Here is a 17853-nt window from a genome sequence, read left to right as displayed (position 1 = left end):
CCATAACATTATGTATTTCATAAACATACTGAAATAATTAAATCTTATTTTACGAAGAGAGTTTCGTCTTTTTGTGGATTAACCGTGATTTACCGTTTATTGTTTTTTAACATTTTCATTTTCAAAAGTAAACTTTCATAATACTCCGCACCATCACCATAAATTTTAAAAATTTCTCTCCTGTTGCAGCCCGCATCTCGCACTCCACGCAACGTAACGTAACGAGCATTTTAATTCACTAGCGAAACGCGGATTTTATTAAAAACAAAACAAAAATATGTTCGTACTTCGACTTCATTCATGCGCGTTCGCATTTCGTGCAAAAACTAATTAAACGTCGACCAATTTCCCAAACACAATTCAAAACGCAATTACTTCCCGCGCAGAAAAAACAACAAACCGACAAACGTCCAATTGGTCATTTCGTTTCTATGTAAATCGTGTTGTTTCTATAAACAATCGAAAAATTCCACTTCTTTTTTTTTGATTTATGAAGAAAACTATTGATAATTAATATAATTAATATAATAATTTGAATAGAAAAGAGTTTTTCACATATTATGACTACAATAAAATTGGAAGTAAATAAATATTGATATTTTCTTATATTTATTGCATTTAATATATTTATTCCATTTTTTCAGTTATTTAAGCTTTTATATAATAAAATAACATTTATAAAGTTGTTTTCTTCTTCTCATTATAATTGCATAACATGTTTTGTCTTTGTAAATATAAATGTTTATTGCATTTATAAGTACAAAGAAGTAAAAGGAAGGTTGAAAATGTACATAAAACGATTTGGAAATGGGAGGAAAATACGATTTGACCCCGGCGCATCCACCTCACATCACGTCCGCCGCAGGAGACATTTTAGATAGGAGAGAAACGGACGAACGCAAAAGAACAAAAAAAGCAAGAACTTGACACACGATAACTTCTATTTCCCTCAACTTCGAAAAGTATCAACTCAACATAAAACTATCACAGAGAAAATGCACAACAAAAAAAGAACGTTTGCATTTCCTTCTGATCCTTCGCATTTAAATAACGAGAATATATTACTTATTTCTCTTCAAAAAGAATAAAAATGTTAACAAAATATCATCAATCTTCGTTACCAATCATTTTCTTAAAAAGATAAAGAATTTGATGATATTAAAGCAAATTTACCTAATATAAAATTACATAATTTATAAATAATTTTATGTTTTAATATATTTATTATTTATAAAAGTTTCAATTGAAATTAAACAAAGATAAATTAACTAATTAACTTTTTTTTATTTGATAAATTTGTGGCGAAAATGAAAATATTTCTATAAAAATGATCTGTGATGATTTCTGTTACGTAATATAATTATTTTATTAGGTATTAAAGTATTAAGTAGACGTTAGATGAAGATGGATGGGATTAGGATGTGTTGGATGTGGAGAAACTGTTTCGAAGATCTGCCGTTTGTTATTAACGTGACACGACTTCGCGCCGCGCCAGATGCATTATTGCTAATCCCTTGATGCGGATCATCGGCTTATCCAGTTCAAACTATGTCTCACTGTCTCCATTCTATATGACACGACCCAATTACTTGCGATCCAATAATAATAATCTATCTCAGTTCACTCAACTTCACCCAAAATTATATATGTATATACTAATTATACTGCATTAATATCACCTGAAAACCAACTTTTTATTCATTATTATTGATGTATTTTATATTTTTCATTTTAAATATTTTCCAAACAGAAAATCTTCACGATTATTAACATATAAAAAGGAAAAAACTAAAAATGTATTTAAGTGAAAAATCAAAATTTCGGTATAAAATATTTCCCAAGTTTAATTTTTCTAATTAATTCTATAAATATTGTGTTAAATCAATGATAAAATATATAGAAAACATTGATAATATCAAAGCTTTAATTGAGATTTTTGTAAAAAAAAAACAACAACAAATAAGAAGTTTTCGTCAACAAATTGGAATGCACATCAGATGTTAAAGTAACATTTCCATTTCTGCATTCTGTGATTGCACGATTCGAAAAGTGGATTGCATCGTCTCGTCCTTCCGCCAGAGAAGGAAATTAAATTTTTCCCCCGTGTCAAACTTCGTCCCGATTTTCATTCGATGCGACTTTCGGTGGATGTGCCGGGCGCACCGAAATATTCAACCCTCAAATTTTCTATATCTTTAATACAATTTAATATTAATATTAAGGTTTCAAATAAGTTTACTTGTTAAAGTTCACATTCAAATTGGATTTCCATCCTCATTCCACATTCCTTAACGTTTTGCAAGACTAATAAATATTAATGAAAATAAATTTAAGAATAAAAAAAGAGGAATACAGTGGAATTTGAATAATAAGGCGAGGAAACGCGATTTGGGTAAAACGATTTAGTCAGAATAATTTCACAAATTTATGAAGTTAATTATTACGGTTTTATGCACACATTTAATTAATTATATAATCAAAACTTTTTTTTCCAATTAGTTACATTTTACTGTTCAGAGTGTAATAAATTTTATTTAAAACATTGATTATTACTGCAATTTGAATACAGCAAAATTTCGCATAGTGGATTTCCATCCTCATTCCACATTCCTTAACGTTTTGCAAGACTAATAAATATTAATGAAAATAAATTTAAGAATAAAAAAAGAGGAACACAGTGGAATTTGAATAATAAGGCGAGGAAACGCGATTTGGGCAAAACGGTTTAATCAGAATAATTCCATAAATTTATGAAGTTAATTATTACGCTTTTTTGCACACATTTAATTAATCATATAATCAAAACTTTTTTTTTCAATTAGTTACATTTTACTGTTTAGAGTGTAATAAATTTTATTTAAAACATTTGAATACAGCAAAATTTCGCATAGTGCGGATTGTTTAAAACCTGACTAATCAAGGACTTTAAAACCACAATAAATATAAACGGCACAAAAAGAACCTTGACTATCTAAAGGGAAAACAAAATCAATCATTAAATAATGTTGTGTATTATTTTTTTCGATTTTTATATTGAAATTTTCAAACCGGACTATAGTTAATCCAGACTGATCGAAGACGCACTTTGCAAGGAATTACTGTAATTATTCATATATAACTTTAACCCGTAACTGCTACTATCCGGTCAATTTTTAAATGTAAATTTCGTGGTGAACTTTTGTAGTTGCGCTTTCTTTATATAATAAAAATATCAATCAGCTGGTCATCATATTATAATATTTCGTTCAATACTCGTCAATTTGACCGGACGTTTTTCTATTAGTTTTTCTATTAGTTACATTTTACTCAGCAATTCCTCGCATAGTGCGGACTATTCCGGACTAATCAAGGACTTTAAAACACCGCAATAAATGAAACTTGATGGTATAAAGGGAATAAAATGAATTAACAAATTTAGTGTATTCATTTATTCAATAATATTGTTATTGTGAATTTAGTTTGTATTGATATTTTCAAACCGGACTAGAGTGAATCCGGACTGATTGAGGCCCCACTTTGCAAGGAATTACTGTAATTATTCATAAATACCTTTATCCCGGTCAATTTGACCTTTTCTAATTTTTTAAATGTAAATTTTGCGATGAACTTTGCAGTTGCACTTTCTTCGTATAATATAAATATGAATTAACTGGTAATGGATTTGCAAGTTGTTAAGATATTAAAATATTTGTTTTGGGTGGGTCAATTTGACCGTAAATTGTTACTTTTGTAATTTAAAATGGATAGAAAAGCATTGCTCTGTTGCATAACTTATCATAAACCTTTTTTTTTAAAATATTCAAAACATATCTATAGATAATGTATTTGAATTTTTCTAATTTTGTATCCACAATAAATGATATAAGTTTTAAGGCTTTCTATTTTTTCTTATTTTAAGAGTGTAGTTTTGTGTGTTGTAAACCATAAATATTTAAAGTAAAGTTTTAGATATAATTATTAACAATTACTTTTTAAAACTTTGATAATTAATTGTGTATGTAACGGGTCAATTTGACCTAATTGTAGTGTGAGCGTACCTAAATGAGCATTAAAACTGTAATAAAATCAATTCAAAATTTATGTAAAACTTGTTTTAATTGAAAACTTTACGTATTTTCAGAAATTCGGAATGAAAAAAAAATACGTAATCGAATTGCGAAGTTTATATAATACCGTAATGAAAATGGATTTAATTGAAACGTAAAATGGAAACGTTTATTGTTTTCAATTAAATTGGAGGAGAATCGCTCTTCGCATAAACAATGTTAATACACGATTCGTATTTGTCCTATTAAAAGTTGATACAATGATTGCAACTAAAATTTAATCGAATGTTTACCATAGATAATAATTGCTTTCGATCACAAAACAAAAATAGAGGGAAAATGAGAGAAAACATTTGCTTTTTCATTTACTTTTAATTGCATCAACAATTGAATATGCAATGAAATTGTTGTATTTGGTTACTGAATTAATGTTTATCAATTCAATTATAATCTTACATATTTATCAATTTTACATTTTTATTAATCTTTTAATTAGACTATATTCTAATTAAATAATGTCATTATTAAGATTAATACACGTTCTTTAGACAAATTTTCCAATGTTTTTCCAATTTATTATAACTATAATTTTTGTATATATTATATTGTATATAATTTTTTGTAATATTTCGCATTAAATTATAAATTATAGGTTAACGATTTACTAATAAATTGTTAAAAAATGCGACAAAAGATCTAAAAATTATTAAAAATTGTAAATAAATCAATTCTATAAAATATTTTTGGTACTTCTTAATTTTACGTTGTTTTTTTTTTCGAAAAAACTAAAATTGTCAATCAATATGTGTATAAATAAAATCGTTGTTGCAATTGATTCTAAATTGGATTGTACCAGAATTGTTCGAACATACAGAGATGAGAAGGATGTGGGGTGGAAATAGATTAGTTCGTTGGGATGTTTGCGCTTTGTTCGCAACTAAATGGAAATTCATTTAAAGTTCGGCAAAAGGTGAATTAGGAAGATATTAATGCCCCTCGCTCGCTCTCATTCGGTGTTTGCCATTTAAACAAAAGCCACGCGAGTTTGCAGGAATGTGTGTAATTAATGTCGTCCCTTCGTCCCAAAACGTTTGCAGGCATCCAATGCATAAAACATATGAATGCATGCTTGCAGACCGTTGCTACTACAACTATTGGTGGGTCTATATCGAAATCCCGACAACAGAAATGGTTGTCGGTATATTGACACAGTCGGGATTTTGATACTGTCGGGATTTCGATCGGCATTGGGGTATGGGTACAAAAGGTCTGCAGTACAATTCTAAGTTTAAAACGTGAAACATCGATAAAGGAGGAAACACCCTTTACGTTTTTTTTTCCTGTATTTATTTGTAAAGAGGGGAAAAGATAAACGATGGATTAGACTTTCAAAGTCTCCGAGGATTCGTCCGTCGTCGAGGGACCTAAGTGTATGTTGTCCGAATCCGGGTAATTTACGGGAACACTTTCAGGATGCTATTGGAATCGATGGCATCACTTGCGGTGACCGAGTTTCAGTTTCGGGTCTAAAGGTTGTAAACACCTGAGGTTAGGTTTTCCAACTATATACCAGAGATAGGAAGAGGACAAAAAAAACTATCGACAAGATACGTGGAGGATAGAAAAAACTATATACTAGATACGAAGAGGGGAAGGATGTATATAAGCAAACTTGTGAGAAAGATAGAGAGCAAATTGGATTGAAATATTGAGAGAAAACTAAAGGAAAATACAAACGCATTGGAAAAAACTTAGAGAAGAAAATAGAGCAAAAATTAGATTTATTTTGAAATAGAGAAGAAAAGTAAAAAAGAGAATATTTTTTAAAGAAAACTAGAAATAAAAATTAGAAGAGATCTAAAAGAAAAGTATGAAGATTAATAAAAAAAAATTAGGGAATGAATTGAAGAAAAATAGACACAAAACGAAACTAAAGAAAAGCAGATTTCTTTCAAGAAATATCGAATGAAAACTGAAAATAAAAAAATTAGAGAAACTTAGTTAGAGTAAAATAAATAGGAAACTAAATGAAATGAGTCAAATATAACTAGTTAAACAATAAATTGGAGCGAAATAAACAAAACAAAAACTATATGGAGAAAGTCTGAGAGGAAACTAGAGAAAAGAGAGAAATATTGAGAGAAAACTAGTTAAAAGAAAAGTGAAAAATGTTGAGAGGAAACTAAAGAAAAATATAGATAGAAAACTCTATGAACTGACAGAAAAATAGAGATAAAGAGGGAAGTATAGTTAGTTAGAATACTATAGACACATACATATTAAGAGGAAAATATAAACACAGGTAGAAAATAACTATATCAAAAGAAATAAATATGAGAGAAAACCAAAGAAAAACAGATACATTTTGATAGAAATTTATAGGAAACTATTAAATATTGAGAGAACTATAGAGAATCATATGTAGAAATCTATAGTAACACAGACAATTATAAAGAAGAAAATATAAACAGAGATATAAAACCATATGAAAATAAATAAAAATAAGAGAAAATTAAGAAACAAGGAGAAATATTAAAAGAAAACTAGAGGGCAAGAGAAAAAAGGACAAACATTGAGAGACAATAGAAGGGTATAGATAGAAAACTATACGAAAAAAGAAAAAAAGATTGTGAGAAAATTAGACAGGAAAAGAGAATGTATTTCTTCAATTCTGGATTGGTAATTTGAAATTGCATTGGGTGTCTCGAATGTGTACATTTCGACCGCGAATTTCAATTATAGTCTGGGGCATTCGACACGTTGTCCCAGCATCCGTCGAGTGTATTTATGGAGAGTTCGTAATTAATTTATTCTAGATATCCAATAATAACGTTTTCCATTTGCCATGCTGACCGACCCTCCGCAAACAAGACACGTTAATTGATCGATCGATTCTCGTCCACTTTCAAACATCATCTACACAGTTTACTATATAATTAATCTAAAACTAATAGAAGATATATCATCCAATAAAGTTATATTTTTCATATTAGTTATAACATATTAGTTATTAAAAAATATCAACAATACAAATGACGTACAAAAATCGAATGTATTAATCTGAATTTCTATAAAATGCTTGTATTTATTCGGTCTAACGTACTCGATGTTCGCACAAACGTACTTGATGTTCGCACTAACGTACTTGATGTTCGCACAAACGTACCCGACAAAGAAATATTTTGATAAAATTATTTTAATATTTCATTGCATCCTTGCCAATTTCTAAAAAAAATCCGTGTTTTTATATAATACTTATTTTTATAAATTATTGGTATAATTTGAAATTTTGTATTTTCATTATTTAACAAATATTGTCATATGTTATGTATAAAAAAATAGTGTTTCCAAACATTTGGACAATAAAATTGTTACAAATGTTCAATGATTTAGTATCATTATAAAAGATTGTTACAGATGTATATTTGGAGATCGATAATTAGGATTTCGCATAGGAAATAGCCAATAGTCATAAATAGTTGTAATTTATGGTGTTTTAAGCGTGCGACCATCAATTGCGTGCACGCTGTATAATTTACGGGGAATATCGAGATTGCTATCGGTGCGGTAGGCAAAATGGGCACGATTTGCATCAAAACGACAGACAACAAGCGACATAAACATAAACAAATGTATAAATCTCGGATGTTCGGTAACAAACGGTTGGACCACCAAAAACCCAACCAACGGACAGACATACGAGCATAATGAAGTGTCACCTATCAGAGTTTGCGCTCGATGCAAGGATTCTTTTCTTTGCAAATGTTGGATGCTCACGATGATGATTACAATGATGATGATGATGGTAATTACAATGATGATGGTGATGAGGATAATGATGATCACGATTGTGTACCTTTCAATGTGGGAGCGACCGAAATCAATGAACGGCAACAACGGCGTTTGGTGTTGTCGAGATAACACGTATGGTGGACCGTGTTGTTATCATGTTGTCCTACATGCGCATATAATATCGGTGCATTGTTGCACAACGCATGGAAGTGCGGGGGAGGAAGAGAGAGAGAGAGAGAGTTGGTAATTTAGTGTGCCTCGATATCCTCTATCCCAGTATGCACATACATACCCTCATCCTCGAAACCGTCTCTATACAAATGCTAAATTGAATGCATCTGATTGATACAAGGTGTGGGGTGATATAACCAACAATTCGAGCGTCCTTGAAACGTTCAAAATAACAGTTAACCGACATACAAAAAAGTTGTCCATTCAAAGTGAAAACATGTAGATTATAGAGAATAAACAAATTTGATGGGAAATATCCAATAAACGTAACTACAATATGTAATTACAATGTGGAAGTTACTTTTATAATGTTATTCCAAAACAAAGATTATATTGAAAAAGTTGTTATTTTATAATGAAACTGAAAAACCTGACTTGAATTTCATTATAAAACTGAAAAACTGAGAAACGTCACTTTAAGAATTGATAAACAAACTTTATTTTGTAATTTATTTGAAAAACTGAAACTGAAAAACAATATTTTTATCATTTCATTGTATAATTGAAGTACGTACTTATCTGATTTAATAAAAAAAATAATTTATTTTGTAATTTCATTAGAAAATTCAAAAACATTCATTTCATTGTAAAAACATAAATTATTTTGTAATTTCATTAAAAAAAACTGAAAAATGTTAAATGATTTTTTGTAATTTCATTAGAAAACTGAAAAACTGTCATTTTATCATGTCATTGCAAGATTGAGAAAAGTACTTCTCCAATTCATGAAAAAAACCTGTATTTATTTTGAAATTTTAGAAAAAAAAAACTATAATTGAATCATTTAATTGAGAAACGTACTTTTCTTATTTAATGTAAAAAACTTTATTTATTTTGTAATTTCATAATAAAACTGAAAAACTCTCATTTTACCATTTCATTATAGAATTATGAAAAAAAAAACGTCAGCACTTACGAAATTGTCAAATCGTTTTTAAAAAGAATTTCACGATATTGTTTTCGTCTGTTTATCGTTTACTGTCAATTTATCGTTTCATTATATAATTTGGAAACGTCACTTTAAGAATTCATAAAAAAAACTTTATTTTGTAATTTTATCATTTCATTGTATAATTCAAGAACGTACTTATCTGATTTCATAAAAAAAAATATTTTGTAATATCATTAGAAAATTCAAAAACTTTCATTTCATTGTAAAAACATAAATTATTTTGTAATTTCATTAAAAAAAACTGAAAACTGTTATCATTTCATTAGTAAAATTGACAAACGTAATTATCCGATTTTATGGGAAAACCTCTATTTATTTTTAATTTCATTAGAAAACTGAAAAACTGCCATTTTATCATGTCATTGCATGATTGAGAAAAGTACTTATGTAATTCATGAAAAAGCTTGTAATTATTTTAAAATTTTACTAAAAAAAAATGAAAAACTGTAATTTCATCATATCATTGAGAAACGTAATTTTGTGATTTAATGAAAAAAACTTTATTTATTTTGTAATTTCATAATAAAACTGAAAAACTCTCATTTTATCATTTCTTTATAAAATTATGAAAAAAAAAATACGTCAGCACTTACGAAATTGTCAAATCGTTTTTAAAAAGAATTTCACGATATTGATTTCGTTTGAAGAAGCTTCCACATTTGTATGAGCGCAAAGTACGTAAACGTACATATAGATACGATGAAACCTTTTAAGACGGTCAGAAATGTGAAACATATTAAAGAAAAATAAAGAGAGTAAAAAGTGTATAAAGCTTTCGGCAATAAGATATCGTTTGGGGAATATTTCGTTGCGATATTAATGGCAGTAGTTACGACATGTTCCTTTGATATTGCATTTTGCCAATCGTGCGTTGAATGCACGAGCACGAGCAAATATTGATCGATAAATTTCGCGTAAAAGAAAGAAAAAAAGAAATAATTTTATAAAAATACATCCACTTTCAAATACTTCAGTTACGTTATTTTTTTTTCTTGTATAAATCATCCGAACCAGACGTGTTTTCCCTCAGCTCTGCAGCTTGTTTGAAAAAGTTCTAAATAAACAAAGAATATCGGCTGTCACTGAACGTGGGTGGAAATGGATGAGGGGGAAGAAAGAGGAATAAAATATGTACGTCTTCGTGTGGATATAAGGAAAAAAAGAACATCGATAGGCTTTCTTTCTATATAACATCAATTTATTTCGAAGACAAATACTTTTCTTTATGGAATTATTTATGATGCCAAATTGCTACAAAAAAAAATGTTTTTTCATAGACTGAAGCAAATGAAAATTTATATGTATTTTTTTAATATAATTATTCTAATGTATTTATTTAATTTCCCTTTATAAATAACTAAATTTTATCATATCAAATAAATAATAAAAAAAGATTATTCGCAAGAACGTACAAATGTTCGTTCAAAAGTACTCGATGTTCGCTTGAACGTACTCAAAGTTCACTCAACGAAGATATTTTAGGCACATTTTTAAGTAATTGCAACACAATTTATTGGAATAATTTCGAAAGTTATATTTCTTTCAAATGGATTATAAAAAATGAAAATAAATTCATATAAATAAAGCAGTATGCTACGGAAATGTACGTTAATCAAAATGCAAGTATTTACGATTTCCTCGTTCGCACTAACGTACTTGTTGTTCGCACAAACGTACGAGACTTTCAAATAAAAAATCTGTCTAATTTTATGTCTTAAAACCACAAGTTGTTAATTGGAAGAAATTGGAAGATTTTCTGAAGTATTTTATGAAAATATACAAAAGTTAAAATATTATTATGTATTCCTCTTTTTTGCTTTTAAAGCAGATGTTTTGATTACATTTTCCCCACCTTTAGTTATATTAAAATATCTTACTTGTAAATCCACCCTTCCCATCTGTTTTTCTTTAGTACACAAAACACCAAAAACCCAAGCATCTCCCATATCCTTTGGGCTTTTCCCTTCCCTCGTTTAATTCATTTTCCACGTTGCATCTATTCGCATTTAATTAATTACGAATTTTAATTATTAAAAAACACACACACACACAGAAATCCTTGCATTTTTACACCTCGTCAAGGGATTTCTCTTTAATTCCATTTTATATAATTTAATTAATTTTTGTATTTGCATTAATGCATTTATTATATTATGTTGTGGCGTATTTCTGTTATACAAGTGGCGTCTCCATAGAACTAACGTCAAAGCTTTGCTTATAACGAAAATTTGTTGTAAAATATAGGGCGGATATATCCGCCGCTCATCCGAAAAGGGAAAGGAGAAATTTTAAATTATATTTAAAAAAAATACGGAATTAAACATTCCAATCATCTTTTTATCATCAATTTTGTGAATTGATTTATTTATATCTCATTTCGTACATTTATGGAAGTTATTTTATTACACGGTTTTTTGATGCGTACAAAACGTTGATTATGAAATGTACAACTGAATGTGGATGCGCATGGGGCTGGAATAAATTTGCAGATTTATCATTTCATCCAGATTTAATTGCACCTGTCATTTGCGCAATAAACTTGCGGATTCGGCAATTCCGCTCGAAAAGTGTAATATTTACATTTACCGCATTTCACATTTCGAATGTATCCTCTAATTTCGTAGAGTTTTCAACAACATTGTGCTTTTTTATTAATGCACATATTTTTTATATTGTAATTCTTCAAAATCATGATTAAGGATATATTTGGGTTATAAAAAAATTGTATTTTAATCTTTATGAAATCCTTGATGAAGGACATTTTGCATTGTGATCTTTTCAAAAATCCTTGATAATTATGGATATTTGTGAGTGATGAAAAAGTTTATTGTGATTCTTAAAAATCCTAATAATTAAGAAGATTTTTTCTATTTCAATCTTTCAAATTATTTTCTAACTAAGGAAGCATTTGGGAAAAAATAGTATGTTCATATCTCAATTCCTGCAAGTGTAGTTACATTGTATTACATTTTATTTAACTTCTCTTTTTTTATCAAAATGATCATAATTAAACTGGGACTCAATTGTAATTTTTTTGCATTAATAAATTAAAGGAACTGCGTTTCCTGCAAAGAGAGGTAAAAATCCCAAAGGAAGAGTGAGTTGAGTTTGTGTGCTAAAGAAACATAAATGTGAGGGTTGGTTTCTCACGTAAGATATTTTAATATAACTCAAGGTAGGAAAATTTAATCAAAACATCTGCACCGAAAGAAGATGCAGAGATGGAATATTTATCAAGGCGGAAAGAGAAAACCGAACAGTCGACAAGGGGAAAGTTTGTGTATATTGTGCTTGACTATATACATTTTTTTTCCTCTCTCTTCCTTTTCCATCGAAAAATAGCGTTGAATACCACAACACTCTTCTATTATTTTGTTTTCGTCTTTTTGGGCCCACAGGAGCGAAAGACTTCCAAAGAAAAATCGACAACACCGGAGGGGATGAAAATGCCTAACGAGCAAATTATTTATATCGTAGTATATAAAAAAAAATTCGGCGCGAGTATAAAGAAAAAAAATCCCTTTTATGAATAAGCCAACGTAATGGTTCATTGAATCCCTGTGCTGAGATTTCAGCAATTTTTTTTTATATGAATTTTAACCAGAATTGAACACTTGAGCAAAGCAATTCGTATTTCTAAAAATAAATGATTTCACATAAATTCGTATGCAAATAAGAATTATAAAAGAAAATACACAAATTGTCTTAATTTTGTACTAAAATCATGTCAAAATATAGAAAAAATACCCCGCAGTTACGTCGGAAACTTAATTTATCTAAGTCATTATATATTTCTGTTAAAATTGTTAAATCTTAAGCAAACATACAAAATATCGTTACGACGAAAATGATTTTTACTTATAAAATAAAGTAGATTCAAATAAAAAGTCATCATTAACATATTTATGAAGACAAATTCTATATAATAAAGAAAATTTTGAATAATGCTAATGTCCTTGATTCAAGGTCAGAAAGTTGGATTTGTTTTTAATAAAATTAAAAAAAGAAAGAAAAAGTTTTTAACTAAATCTTTGTTACGATTAAAAGTATTTAAGAGTCTTACTAATCTAATTCGTTACATACAAGTAGAATAACGTAAATCGAGGTATTACTGTATAGAACAGAGGTGGCCAGACTTTTTGCAGCAAGAGCCTACCTAAAAATATTGAGAGCCACACTTAAAGTTTTTTGGTATAAAAATTTATTTTATTTATTAGTTGAGCCACAATAAAACTGTTGATGAGCCGCATGCGGCTCGCCATTCTCAGTTTGGCCACTCCTGTTAAATAATTTACATTACTGTATTCTAACTGAGCCACAATGAAACATTTGAAGAGCCGCATGCGGCTCGCGAGCCACAATTTGGACACTCCTGGTATAGAAAGACACAAACTTGTGAAAATTTGAAAAAAAAATAAATGTAAGAACTTTGTTTTGTTCACAGTTATTCGTACAAATATAAAATATTGCTAAGCAGCAGTAAATCCTAATTATATAACGTAACGTGTAACAGAAAAAAAATTGGTCGATAAACTGTTCCACTATTTATCCAACGACAAAGTAAAATTTATGACCAATAATTCAAGTTTCGCATCCTGAAGGATATGAATCTTTCGAGCCGATGTTTAAACGCATCGTGTGACAATTAAAAGATAAATGATGGACATCCCCATCCAAAATTCATATATTCACATACGAAATATATAAAAAGAAACGTACACAGTGTATATAACTTCGTACATACTTATTTTGTTTACATAAAATTCAATTGAAAATTATTTGTTGCAATGATATTTAAACAAGTCATTAAAAAGTACGTTAGTATGAACATTTCTCAAAATCCCCATGCAAAGTAAAAAAGGATGTAACTAAACTAAATACAAAAAAAATAAATTAAAATCAAATTTTCAATTAGAAAATGAAATGTATTTAACACGTAAATTTACGTTTCGTTAATTAATTGATCATAAATTAAAGACACGAATCGAACGACAAAGACTTTCAAAGACAAGGTAAGGATTGGTTTAATTACATTTAGAAAGTATTTGTTAATGTATCCTATTTTTCATTCAGTAAATTTTAACTAGATTGCGCTATAATCGTATTGTTTTCATTTCATTTTCACTTTCACTTTTAACTTACTTCACGAGTAGATTAAAGTATATATAATTAACAAGTTTTTCAAGTGCAATTTATTGATTTCCTTTAGGAAAAGCTTAGAACTTATATGTATAGATTCATATTTTAGTATTAATTTATATACTACATTCGATACTTGACAAGTAATATGTAAAGTAATGAAATTGGCAACATTTACAATCGTAATTTATTGATTTACTTCAGAAATAACTTTCAAATTTATAGTGTAAAGTATTTTAGTATACATTTATTTACTACATTCAATACTTGACAAGTAATATGTAAAGTTTTACAATTAAAATTTATGATTAATTTCAGCGAAAACTTCGAATTCTTAGTAAATATGAATACTTTCAACACTTGAAAATATTGACAATATACGATACTTGACAAGTACATTCCAAAGCACATGTAACTGTCAATTTTTACAAACATTGTTAAAATATATACTTGATACTTAGCAAGTAGGATACATACTATATATAAATGTCCAGTTTAAGAAAGGTAATTTATTGTTTTACTTCAGGCAAAGCCTCAAATTTCTCAGCAAAAATTTATAGTATTGAAAATATACGATACTTGATATGTAAATTACAAAGTACATAGAATTAGCAACTTTTGTAACCGTAAATTAGAAAATGAAATGTATTTAACACGTAAATTTACGTTTCGTTAATTAATTAATCATAAATTAAAGACACGAATCGAACGACAAAGACTTGCAAAGACAAGGTAAACTTATATTTTTTTTGTTCTTCTCATCTTTTATGACACGATAAAGTCGGTGTTCAGATCCTTGCTCGAAGCCTCACGAAGAAGAGTAGAATCGTCTAAACGGTTTTCCAACTTTCCAACAATAAAGTTATGCATTATTCGCGCCGCTCCGAGTCTGTAACAGTTTTGTATGGAAAACTTGGAAGCTCGACGGAATTGAGATAAAATCCTCACGAGAGAGGAGAGGATAGAGGCAAGAACTTTCGGAAGTCAGGTGGCATTAATATTTATGCCATAATTTTGTATTACGAAGGATTAATTCACATCGCACATTACATTTCAATATGCACAAATCCTACACTATCAAGGACATATGCAAAGGATTGTATTGATTTGTTCCACTTTTTAGTTCTGATTCTATTTCTGTTTGCACATTAGCAAATATAACTGAAACAATTATTTCTTTAAAATGCGTTTATACAATATCTCGAATATAGTGCGCATCAAATTTTAATCATGTGCATAAATTCGATATTTTCAATAATTAACAAACACTGACTATAGAAGTAGAGGTTGTGTTATCAAATTACAAGAAAAATAAATGCGTATAATATATACGAATTACTAGAAATTATCGAGAATTATGTAAACATGTATATTATTTCAATATATATTTATCGTCAATCCATGAGAATCCTCCCAACATGTTGCTTAACTTTAAAACATTAACGTTACTTAAGTATTTCAATAATTTTGATAACATTTCCTGAAATTTATATGTAAATTTATTTTAATAATCGCGAAAGTGAAACAAAATTAGTTAAGGTCCCAAAAACGCCCTAATTTCTCATATTACTTTTTTTTGTGAAAAGGAGCAAAGAAGCAAATGAAATATAAAAAAAATATACATTTACATTTTTCCAATTCCATGCACGTGTCCATGTTCCATGCAGTAGGTTTGGTCGAGCGAAGCGGAATTTTCTTTACGTATTTACACGGAAAATTGGCATGCACAAAAAGAAGAAGAAAAAAAACTTCAGCTAGTTACGTAACATTTCAATGCAACTGTATTATTCTTCGCGCATCATTAGGTCCAAAAGTAAACTTTCCACTCTCCATCCTCATGAGCTTCATTGAATTCCGAAGTGCATTAAGCTTTCGCTTCTTCGCATGATTATAGTAGCTTTTCCACAAAGTTTCGTTTTCCAAATTAATTTCTATTAAAAAAAATTGCTTTCAGTTTCCTTTTTTTTTTGATGAAACGTTGCGTCTTAACTTGACATTGTTATCGTTTAATGAATCGCGTTTCATGCGAGGAATTGAAGTAGGCTTTAATTAAAACCAGGGTAACTTTCTTATGCAAGGCTTAACGAGACAAATAGAATTTGTTTATTGTTTGGGGCGAAGATGCTTAATGCATGCAAAGTGGTCGCAAAGTTTCGGTTCCGATGCAAAACTTGCTCCATCTTTTGGTGGAGAAAAACAGTAATGGGTAACTTCAGCTTGACTATGATTTATTCAGCTTAAGCCGGATCATTTTCACTGACTTTAATCCCTTCTCCGCAAACTCACAATTATCGCATTACTTTGTTTATTTAATCAACATAAGAACGTGACTTATATTAATTACATCACAATTTTAGGATTGGTTTAATTACATTTATAAAGTACTTGTTGAAGCTATGATATTTTTCATTCATTAAATATAAACTACAATCGCTACGCTACGATCATAATAAATATTATACTTTTAATTTACTTGACAAGTAAGATGTAAAGTATATATGATTAGCAAGTTTTGTAAGCGTAATTTAAAATCTTCCAAATTCTGTGTAAAGATCCATATTTTGTATTCATTTATTTACTGCATTTGACACTTGACAAGTAATATGTAAAGTATATGAAATTGGCAACTATTTCAAGCGTAATTTATTGATTTACTTCAGGAAAAACTTCCAAATTCAAAGTGTAAAGGTCCATATTTTAGTATTCATTTATTTACTACATTCAATACTTGACAAGTAATATGTAAAGTATATTTAATTAACAAGTTTTTCAAGCGTAATTTATTGATTTCCTTTAGAAAAAGCTTGAAAATTCTATGTATAGATCTATATTTTAGTATTCATTTATATACTACATTCGATACTTGACAAGTAATATGTAAAGTATATGAAATTGGAAATTTTTTCAAGCGTAATTTATTGATTTACTTCAGGAAAAACTTCCAAATTCAAAGTGTAAAAGTCCATATTTTAGTATTCATTTATTTACTACATTCAATACTTGACAAGTAATATGTAAAGTATATTTAATTAACAAGTTTTTCAAGCGTAATTTATTGATTTACTTTAAGAAAAAATACCAAATTCTAAGTAAAGATAAATATTTTAATATTCACTTATTTACTATGTTTGATACTTGACAAGTAATATGTAAAATATATGTAATTAGCAAGTTTAAAAAAGGTAATTTATCAAATTTCTCAACAAAGATTTATAGAATTGAAAATATACGATACTTGACAAGTAAATTGCAAAGTACATAAAATTAGCAACTTTTTTAAGCGTTTTAATTCATGAAGTTATAATCACAGATGCAAACATAAATCTTCAAACTATTATAAACTTATTGACTATAGGTATTACTTGACAAGTATAAAGCAAAGTAAATGTAATAACTTTTGCAAACATGAAAACCTATTAATTATTAGTAAAGATTTTTACTTATCTATACGATACAAAATAAATATTGACTATAAACTTGATACTTGAAAAGTACTTTTAAGAGTACATAACATTATAAGTTTTCGTATATATAAAACCTTCAATAGTATTTGATTATAAATAGAGAAACTATAAAAATAGTCTATACCAGCCTTCCTCAATTGGGTTGTGCAAATTCTTAATGGATTGACATCTGTCAATGGAAATGACAGCTGTCATTATAAACAATAGATTTTGTAAAAATGTCAGATAT

The sequence above is a fragment of the Nicrophorus vespilloides genome, unplaced genomic scaffold, assembly GCF_001412225.1.
Source record: "Nicrophorus vespilloides isolate i.1.1-1 unplaced genomic scaffold, Nicve_v1.0, whole genome shotgun sequence".
NCBI lineage: Eukaryota > Metazoa > Arthropoda > Insecta > Coleoptera > Silphidae > Nicrophorus > Nicrophorus vespilloides.
Note: the sequence above shows the minus strand (reverse complement) of the source record.